The 10,781-nt window shown below is 55.3% G+C and overlaps 1 long non-coding RNA gene across 1 annotated transcript; it reads right to left on the bottom strand.

Moving 5' to 3' along the window:
- Positions 1 to 1,255: 1,255 nt before the first annotated feature.
- Positions 1,256 to 3,799, bottom strand: LOC130540537 (uncharacterized). The gene is made up of 2 exons (XR_008954528.1): positions 3,638 to 3,799; positions 1,256 to 2,809 (listed from the first exon to the last, which is right to left on the bottom strand). It is a non-coding gene; the product is annotated as an uncharacterized LOC130540537 (long non-coding RNA).
- Positions 3,800 to 10,781: the final 6,982 nt, after the last annotated feature.

Here is a 10,781-nt window from a genome sequence, read left to right as displayed (position 1 = left end):
GTCGGGTTAGCAGCCCCAGCCTCCTGTCTCTGCCTGGGTGCTGGGAAGCTGTGTCACGAAGACCCTTCCCATTGCCATCAGGGTTCAACCCACACATCCCGCCGCCTGCTCTGCCTGCCTGCGGAGAGAAGCGGGAGCCGAGGTCTCAGGTGTGGGCAGGATCTGGGACAGCCTGGATGCCTTCGGTGAGGATTCAGGGGTGGCCATCCCCTGGGGCTGAGCTGGGAACTGCCTACTGTGGCCCCTCCAGCCTGGGAGACTGGTGCAGTGCCCCCAGCCCTTCTCCAGGTGTCCGGCCACCCCCAGCTACCAAGCCTGCTGGGGAGGGGCCCTGAGTGGGAATGAAGCAAAATGCCAGTGTCCAGGCACAGACCCCCCCAGTGCCCAAGACCTGTCCCGGGGAACACGCGCAGCCAGAGCAGCTCCTGAGCCTCTGGACTCGGGTGGGGGTGTGGCACTCTCCCAGGGAGGCCAGCCGGGGACTCAAGGGACATTCCCCTCCTTAGTGGAACCAGGGCTGTGACTGACTAGAAAACAGTCTGAACTTATGAGTGGATGAAAAAGAAACAAAAGTAAGATGGAAACAGGCCAGAAAGATGCTGGTATCAAATATGACAGACCAATTGCTAACATTATTATATATTAAAAATTCCCTTGCATTTTAACGAATTCAAATTCTGGATAGATGTGTGATGGGTATGAATAGATCTTTCATGGGTGAAATACAAAAAGCAACAAAACCAAGACCAAAACCCAAAGTAGGGCGAACTGCTCAGCCACCACAGCAGTCAAGGAAACTCAGACAGAAGGAGACGGTGCAGCTTTATACCAAACTAGTGTTACCATGGCAAAGCCAACAGCAATGAGTCTGGGTGCAGGAGCCAGGCCGGAGCAGTGTCCTGGGAGCCCATGGCCCACAGTTCACTGTATTCACAATCTGACTGGAGTGGTCATTCTACACTCAGGGGTTCGCCCATGGAAATGATTGGGAAAGAGAAGAGCTGTGTGCACTGCTAGGCTCACCATGGCACTGTCTTCATCAGTAAAAATCAGAACAGTCTACGGGAGCCCCAGCAAGAGATATAGAGGAAACCTCGAGACAGGACAAACTGTCAAGCCTCTTTCTGGCACAAGGTTAGGGGCAGAGCCCTTGAACAGAGAGACGCGTCTGATGTTGCCTGAGTGATGGGTCAAGAAGGCCAAAGAGCGTGACAGCAGTGGCGAGTAAGGAAGTCTTCCCCCATACACAGAAGGCTTCGCCACATCCTGTTTATTCCAGTGTCCAGGTCATGGGCAGTGGCCGTGATAACACCGCAGGTGTGTGCTCCCCAGAATGTGCTCCTGGTTGCCCCCTGAGGTGCAGGGTCCTCCTCTTCCTTCCCAGCCCACACCTCATAGCCCACATCCTTGGCAGGGGGCCCTGTCACAGCCCATCATCATCCATTCACTCTATGCCCCATCTCCTTCAGGAAAGGGTGTCCAGCCGTCAGCACCAGTGGACAAAATGTACAGAAACCAAGCAGGCTTATGCGATAAAGAAAGGAGAGACCAAGGGCTGCACCTGAGGGCCAGTCCAAGGATAGTAGGCCTGGGTGGAGCATAAAACTTGGCACTGAGCTTCCTGGAAGCCAAGGTAAAAAGGGGAAAAGATCCACAACAACCCTCCTCAACCAGGACAAAAAGCCACGCTTATTTCTTGGGAAAGACCTTATCATGTGTTTGCTTAGATAAAGGTCCTGAGGACATCCCAGAGTCTCCAGCTGTTTCCCACCTAACTTGAGAAAGTTCTTCTGTGACCTGATCTCACCTCAACCTCATCCAAATGCCCTTAAGTTCTGGTTCTGTGACACATTTCCATGGAGAACTTCGTGATGTCATCAAGGCAGGCCACTCTGAACTATTCCGAATGTGGATATCGTCTGGAGTGGGTGGCTGTCATGGCCACAGCCCCTGGCTCCAATACCACCTTGGGTTTCGTCCCGTGATGAGCATTAGCATGAGGGAGGGGGGCACCTGCTGCTCACTTGTGGGTCCTAGTCGCCTCTGGGACACAGGAGACCTTGCTGCCATGTGCCTGAATACATCCACGGACTCACCAGCAGGAGGGAGGGGCGGTTGTCAGACCAAGCAGCTGCCACTGTGAGCAGTGGACACAGGACCAGCTTCCGGGGATGATCCTGTCCTCTCCTAGCACAGCCCCATGCATGGACAGGGCATCCACGCTATCCGTGTCACCCAGGGCAGGTCACTGAGCCTCCCGCAGCCCCATTTCCCCGAGTCGCCCAGGCGCGGTGGAGCATACGCAGCACAGTTGTTTTAGGAACTGGATGACTCACGAAGCTCCTGGCAAGTAGTAGGCCCGGCACATGGTTGTGGCACTTTTTTCTAACTGCCTGGGTTCCATCTCAACTCCCAGAGAGTGAACATCCCGCCTCTCATCTCAGGACTGGTGCTCTCCGAAGCATTAAGTAGGAAATTGAGAGTAGCAGCAAGTGAGACTTAGGGGGCGGGTGGGCAGAAATCAGTGATGGCATAGCCGTGCCACCATGACCATCCTGGCCATTGTATCCTGTGTCTCCTGCTCCTCCAGGTCTCTAAAGTCTCATGCCTTGTTCTCCAGCAGCTGCTCTCTGTGATGGGAGGGTGGGCACAGGGTGGGTTTGTGGGTGATTCTGCTGAAGCCAGGGAGATGACGTCTGTTCAGGGACCCTCAGCCTAGAGCCCAGGCTCCAGGAAGCTCTGCAGGGGACAGCTGGCGTCACTGGGCATCTCCTTTCTGTCTGCTCTGCTCACAGAAACCTGCAGGACACTGCCCATAAGGTGAAGTGAGCAAAGAGGCCAGGCCAGTCCTTCCCAGCCCCACGGAAGCCAGTTCAGCAGGACCCCATGTGGATGGGCTTCTGCAACCGTGAGCAAAGGGTTGTGCCCAGGCTGTGCCCAGCCCCTAGAACACACACAGGAAGGGCTTCTTCCTAATACCTGCCGCCTGCTGCCTCTGCACAGCCATGGTGTGCACCCTGCTGCAGGGAGCAGGCACCCTCATCCCTGTGGCCCATCTCCCCCTTCTTGTCCTCACTGTGAGGCCATAGAAAACTGGCCTGCAGCATCCTCACCCTCAACCTTGCCCTGCTGGGAAAACTTAGACCCTCAGCTAAACTGGGGCCCCTGGACGCACTCGCTCAGCCGCAGTTCTCAATCTTCCCTCTGCCTGGAAGGCCCAGTCCTGTGTTTCACACTTGCTAAGCAGAGTTCCCTCTGAACTCAGACCCCTGGATCCAGCCCAGCCCTCCTGGATCCACTTGCCAGAGTGCCCCTGACCCCGCCAGCCCCTCCCACTGACTCCAGTGCAGGTCGGTGAAGGTGACTGTGGCAGCTCTGGTAATCCTGGGAGAACCCCCGGGATTGAGTACAGCTCTCAGGCTCTGATTACAGCTGATTACCATAATGGAGAGAATATCTGGATTCTCCCCTAATTTCCTCTCCTCTTAAAAATTTTCAATTAAGAGCCTAATCTTGATGGAAAATGGCTGCTTTCTGGAGTATTCTCTGCAGTGCTGATTCCTCATTGCTAAGTGCTTTTTCTAGACAGATAGAGGCTCTCGATGATTCCAAATAAAATCAGAGCAAAGGAGCTTACCCCAAGAAGGGAGGAGAGCAGAGCAGCAATGGGCTGTGCCCCGGACCCCTCCCTGCTGCTGGAGACACCGGGTGGGTGAAGGGTCTCTTGGGCCCTTCCAGCCTGCAGAGCTGCTGAGAGCCAGGCCTGGCTGCCAACAAAGCAGCTGAAGTCTTGAGAAAACTTCCTGATTGCATTAGCGAGGTCGCACCACCAGGACATAATCAAATCTCCCTGGAGGACATGGCTTCCGGAAGGGCTGCTACAAGCCAGTGGCAGAACAAGGGCAACCAGGGTCAGACACAGCGGAAGGAGGGAAGTCCCAGAGCCGGGCGTGGGTGGGCATCAGAGGGGTGTGGGCTGCACCATCTGGGTGCAGGGGCCAGCGGGCAGTGCGGGTCCACCCAGCCCAGGGCCAGCCTTTCCCAGTGGTCACGTGCAGAAACCTGGCACACGTCATGGGGCAGCGGTCCCGTATCATAGGCCCTCCTGGTGTTAGCAGTCAGGAGGGTGCCTAGAAAAGCCCCATGGCCACAGGGACAGCAGGATCTGAGCCTGCCTTCCATACCAGGAGCCTGCCCAGCACCGTAGGCAGGGCCCAGGTGCCCTGCTCAGGAATGAGCTCTGGTTCCAGCTCGGCCATCCTAGTTTCACCCTGTCTGTAACTTAGCTGACCAGGAAGATGGCTGTGACAACCACAGAAAATCCCGACACAGAGCTGGCATGAAGGAGCTGTGCCCATGGGAGCTTCGGAGTCCTCAGGCCAGGCCGGCCCTGGCTTTGCCACCTCCTGGCTGGAAGACCTTCAGGCACCTACTGAGCCTCTCAGGGGCTCAGCATCTCGTCTGTGGGACAGGGATAATAATAGGGTTGTTTTGAGAGTAAAAGCACAAAACACAGAGCCTGGCTGGAGAAAGCACAGGTAGCTGAGGTCAGCCAAGGCTGAGTTAAGTGTTCTTCTTAGAAAAGCAGACAGGCCCTTCCCTGAAGGCATCAGTGTGGGCAGGAGGGAACCTGTACTTTGCAGTCCCAACACCTCAGGACACAATTCCTGCTAACCTGACCCACAAAAGACCAAAGGACACACCCAAGATCCTGGACCAACATCCCACAACGATGCCTCCTGGTTTCTTCTCTAAGAATACTTCTTAAAAAGTTCCCCAGGAAGCTAACTCTATGTTCCTAATGTATGGACCATGGAAAGAAAACAAGTGTCTCAGTAGGTGTGTTCAACAAATGTGCAAATGCAGGGATGAACGAAGATGCCCAAAGTCAAGGAGCACCTCAGTTGCCTCCAACGTGCTCAGGGGCCACATCCACCTCCAACCTCTGCCCTGTTCACGCTTTCCTCCACCCAGATTCCCCTCTTGCCCTGGCACTCCAGGAATTGTTTGATGTCCTGGAAGCTTCCTTTCTCTGTTCCACAGCCCCTGAGCCTGGCGCCTCCCTGCATGCCTGTCCACCTCACCCACCGAGTTCCAGGAGCAGGCATCTGTCCTGCTCACCCCGACTCAGCAGGGAGGGCTGAACTCTGGAGCCTGAGTGGACCTAGACCTGCCCCGTGGCCTCCTGTGCCTCCGTGTCCTCCTCACCCTCGACTCACCAAGGAGCCCTGAGGACATGAGAACTGGAACATGCCCAAGACCCATGTCGGGGCCTGGCACACATGAAGCACCCAGTGAATGCTCCATGACTGAGGACAGCATCGCTTCTTCTAAGAGGGGAAAAAAAAGAAAGTCAACCAGAGACAATTTGTAAAAGATGGCTTTTGACTGAGCCCTTGAAGGATGGGCAAGGATGGGCAAGGGGAGAGGGGACTCAAAGTGAAGGATGAGAAGGCTCTAGGTGCATGAGTGCCTGTACATGTGAGCATGCATGTGCATGTGTGTGCATGTGCATGTGTGTGTGTGCATGAGCCTTGCAGCCTTGCATGTGTGTGTGCATGTGCATATGTGTGTGCGTATGTGCATATGCATATATGAGCATGCATGTGTGTGTGCCCTAGTCCAGACAGGGCTCTGAATGCACTGTGGGGGACAGATGATTTCAGACTCCACCATGAGTCTGAAATCAGTGGGACAGATGACCTTGAACAAGGCCTTATGGCTAACTTAGTGTGAGCCAGACTCCATAGAGACAGTGACGGCAGGACACACGCGTGGGGGTCCACCTTCCAAGAGCTGGAGCCCACATAGCTCCAGGACCTCAAGGGAAGCCCAGGGGCTGAAGGGCCCAGGAGGTCCATCCATGTGATGGACCCAAGGAGACTTTGGTGGCTTCTCTGTTAAGATTTGAAGGGGGCCAGGTGTAGTGGCTCATTTCTGTAATCCCAGCACTTTGGGAGGCTGCGGCAGGGGGATCATGAGGTCAGGAGTTCAAGACCAGCCTGGCCAACATAGTGAAACCCCGTCTCTACTAAAATAAAAAAAAAAAAAAATTAGCCGGGTGTGGTGGTGGGCACCTGTAGTCCCAGCTACTTGGGAGGCTGAGGCAGGAGAATCGCTTGAACCCGGGAGGCGGAGATTGCAGTGAGCTGAGATCACACCACTGCACTCCAGGCTGGGAGACAGAGCAGGACTCCATCTCAAAAAAAAAAAAAGATTTGAAGGGATCCCACGGGGCAGGGCTGGGTGGGCACAGGATGGAGACAGCGACACCTTCGGTCTTGGGTAGCCCCTGCCAGCCCCAGCGTATCCTCAGCAGATAGGGTGACAACAGTGCCACTACCTCTAGTGGGAGGCTTAAGAGAAATTCACGTGACGCACCTGCCTGGGCTTGGTGAGTGAAAAGCTCCCCACTGACTCGAGCGCTGGTGTTGAGGATGGAAAGGGAGGTGGAGATGGAGGCGACAGCGTGGGCAGAGCAAGAGCACAGCCATGGAAGGGAGGTCCTCCCAGCTAGCCTTCAGGAGGCCCATGGCCAGCCTCAGGGCAGGAGGAAAAAATGTGGACCAAAAGCGGAATGTCCAGCCAGGGGAGGCCCCAGCAATGGCTGTATCAGGGCTGAGTGTGATCACAGGAAAAGCCACCCAAGGATTGAAATCGAGTGGAGTCAAGACTACGTGGAAGCCTACCTCTCCATGATGGCAACTTTGGAAGAACGTGTGACCTTGCGGAAGTGCACAGAAGGCACTGCTGGCCTGAATGGGTCCTTGGGCCCTGGTCTCGGGGCCGGCTTTTCTCCCTTCCCCAGACCTGCTGTGGCTCCATCCCCTCTCTCCTGCATCCTGGGATTGCCCCCAATTAACTACCTGCTTACAAGCCTTTTTTTTTTATTTTCTTTTTGCCTTTTCTTCTTTACATGTAAAGCATGAGTCCATCTGGAGCTTATTTTAAAGCATAGAATGAGGACTGACATTGACCTGTTTTTTTAAATGAAATAACTAGTTGTCCCAACCCTGCTTGTTGGATAATACTGCTGTTTCAGGAGTACCCCCACTGTCATACACCCGTGGGTCCATACCCCTGGGCTCTCCATCTGGGCACTCCCCTACCTGTGGCACCTCCTTCCCGAGGGCCGGCCTCACCCAGGGCCCAGCTGCCCTCTCCATGGCATGTGTCTTCCTTTCCTGATGCCTCAGATTCCCCCCATTCTCTGGCACTCTCTCCATCCTCCTGACCTCACTCTGCACCTCCCATGAGGTGCAGGACTGCCCTGCTCCAGCCCCCAGCTTCCTCAATCCCGAAGCCTTGTACCACTGAAGCAGGAGCCCCAGAGTGCACCTGGATGGCAGCTTCTCTCCTGGCCAACAAACACCTGGTGCTGGCTGCCCTCCCAGCATCTCCCCTCAACTCCTCAGCTCCACCCCAGGGCCTTAACACACACATGCACAGCACACACACGTACAAACATATGCACACACAGACATGCACACAAATGTACATACGGACTTACACAGACACATACAGATGTGCACACACTCGTGCATACACAGATGTGTTCATGCAAACACACACGCGTATGCTCACGGGCGCGTACACATGTGTATGTTATGCTAAGAAATCCATTTTGTGTAGAAGACACTCAGGCTCAAATATGTGTCCAAAGTCACACAGCTATGGAGCGGCAGAACTCAGGTCTCTAGTGCACACAGCCCCGACTTAACTGCAGTTCCACTTAACAGTTTTCAACTTTATAGTGAGGCAAAAGCCATCCACAGTCAGCAGAAACCCTCGTTTGAGTCCCACACGGCCACTCGGTTTTTCACTTTCAGTACAGTAGTCAATGATTACATGAGGTATCCGACACTTGACTACAAAACAGGCTTCGTGTTGATGCTTCTGCCCACCGCAGGCTCAGGGCAGTGTTCTCAGCAGGCCAAGGTAGGCCCCCACGCTGTGCTATTCGGTAGTCAGGTGGACTCAGTTATTTTCCACTCTCAGCGGCCTTATCGGGCCGCAGCCAGGGGTAAGTTGAGCAGTGTCTGTACTTTTAGCTCCACCCTGGGTATTTTTAAGCAGCAGATTTACAAAACAAAAACAAAAACAAAAACAGGGTTCCAAACAGTAGGGACATAAAAGGAGAAAATGCACGTTGCGGTCAGCCCATGCCTGGGAGCATAAGCACTTCAGGGGCATCAGCAGGCGTGACTGGCGATTGTTCCTGCTTTTCCTGGCAGCAGCAGCCTGGGCCTAAGACTGACCGCCCTGGCACAGCCCTAGGCGAGGCTGCTGGGAGCCGGGAGCCGCCGCGCTCCGCGGTAGCGAGTCTGCGGCGCCACCTCGTGGCTACTGCGTGGAACTCCTCGTGGTGCGGGCCGGGAAGGCCGGGTCCCCACAAAGCCGGAGCCCGAGCACAGCGGTGCGCGCTCGCCCCAGGGCATCCCGCAGCACCCGGATACGGGGGCTGGTCCCCCAAAACCCTCAGGGGTGAGAGGAAGGAGGTCCCCAGCCTGCTGAGAGCTGTCCTCTGAGCACGCACTCGCGCACACTCACACGTGCGTGTGTGCATCCTCGGGTACCCTGACGCGTTCACACGCACGCACACGCGTGTGCACAAGCACCGTCTTTCACAAGCGTATGACGCGTTCACACAAGAGTGTTTTGTGACGCGTTCACACGCACGCACACTCCTTCTCCCTCGAGCCTGGAAGGCGCACTGGGCTCATAGGGGTGGAAACCTCTACCGCGGCAGAGGCACGGCGCCAGGGCCAGGATGCGCGCTTTTATTTCAGACGCGAAAACCGAGGCCCGAAAGAGACAGCCGGTGTCCAACCCTGTCCAACGACTCTGCTGATCGCGCCTCCTGTGTGCGGCCGGGGCGGGTGTGAGGGCAGCGGGCCCACCCTACGCCTGACCCGCCCCAGGGCCTCGAGCCACTTCCTCAGGAGCTCCTGGCAGCTGCAGCGACGGCGCGCCCAGCGCCTGAGGGTCCTGTGGAGCCAGGCTTCCCGGCACACAGGCGCGGTGGAGCCTCGGGGCGGGCATACACCCCGCGAGCTCGCGGCGGCCGGGCACTGCGGGTCCTCGGGTGGGGACTCTGGAGTTCAGTTTTGAAGGACAAGGTCACTGAGGATCAGGGAACCAGGAGGGCAGGGAGGGTGGGGAGGGGTGCCTAGGCCTAGTGGGAGAAGCATGTGAAAGTTCCCTAAGAGGGCTGCGGGTGAACAAGCGCTTGGCCCGGCCTCTCCCGGTAGACTGCTGTGGCGCCCCGGAGCCTCCCTTCTCCAAGGCCCCATGGACGCCCCCTGAAGGGTGACGCCCTCGCCCACGCTGAGCTCTGAGTGCTGCACGAGAACTCCCAGAGCCGTGTGCACACGCGCTGGCTGTGTTATATGCAAGACTGAGGCACCAGGAGGCCCAGGAACTGGCTCAAGCTCGTAGAACTTCATGGCAGGATCTGAAACAGGCAGATCAGCTCCAAAATCCATGCTCTTTTCAAATTTTTTAATTGTGGTGAAAATATACCTAACATAAAATGCACAGTTGTACCATCTTTTAGTGTGGGGTTAACTGGCATTAAGTGCACTCACATTTTCGCATATCCCCTACCACCGTCCATCTCCAGAACTTTTTCATCTTCCCAAAAGGAAACCATACCCATTGAACACCACTGAGCTTTGAACCCATTGAACACCAGCTCCCTCCTTTTGTTACCATTGCTCTTTCTGTCTCTGAATTTGCCCATTCTGGGCCCCTCATGTAAGTGAAATCGCAATGTATCTGTCCTTTTGTGGTTGGCTTATTCCATCTAGCACAATGTCCTCAAGGCTCATGCGTGTTGGCACGCCTCTCAGACTTTCCCTCCTGGCTGGGTGATATTATAGGCTCACGCCTATTATCCCAGCTGTTAGGGAGGCAGAGGTGGGAAAATAGCTTGAACCCAGGAGTTCGAGACCTGCCTGGGCAATATAGCGAGACCCCATTCTCCACAAAAAGAAAGAAAAAAAAAGAATCTCCTTCCTGCTAAAGGTTCAGTAACAGTCTACTGTATGCATAACCACATTTCGCTTGTCCATCCACTCACCCATAGACGCTCAGAATGCTTCTACCTTTTGACTCTTGTGAATCATGCTGCTTTGAACATGGGTGTGCAAATATCTGTGAGAGTCCCTGCTCTCAAAAAAATCCACATTGTTGGCACCATGAAGAATCACCTCTCACAGACACCAGGGAAAAGCAGGTCTGTCTGAGAGCAGAGGGTGAGGAGTGGAAAGCCGGGCTGTGGACCACAGTGGGCGGAGGAAAGCCACCCGCGTGTTCCCATGTGTGGGAGGAGAGAGGAGAGATGCCCTCTAGTGAAGGAACTCTTGTAGCAGCCAGCTCCATTCCTGCTTGGCCTGCGGAGGGCCAACTCAGGAGCCCAGACCAGGAAGAAGTCAAATGACCAACAAGATCCATCAGGAAGCAGAAGTGCGCCTGTGTCTCATCTGCAACAACAAACAGTTAGGACCAGCCACCCACCCCCCAACCCAGGGGGAAGTGCATCCACCACACAACTACCACCACTGAGCTCATGACACTCTCAGAGACAGGCACGGGAGCTCCTGGCAAGGCACAACCAGGGCAAGTGACAGTTTGCCAGTCCTGGGCAAGCAGACACCTGTCCTCTCTCCAGTCCCCCATCCCACCAGCCTGCACAAGCAGAGAAACATCCTGCATAAATTAAAAGATTATCCGGATCATCAAAAGATCTGAGCAAACAAAACAAGTGACACAAAAAACAA

Source organism: Pan paniscus, chromosome 8 (genome assembly GCF_029289425.2).
Source record: "Pan paniscus chromosome 8, NHGRI_mPanPan1-v2.0_pri, whole genome shotgun sequence".
Lineage (NCBI taxonomy): Eukaryota > Metazoa > Chordata > Mammalia > Primates > Hominidae > Pan > Pan paniscus.
Note: the sequence above shows the minus strand (reverse complement) of the source record. Positions and strands in the feature narration are given on the sequence as shown.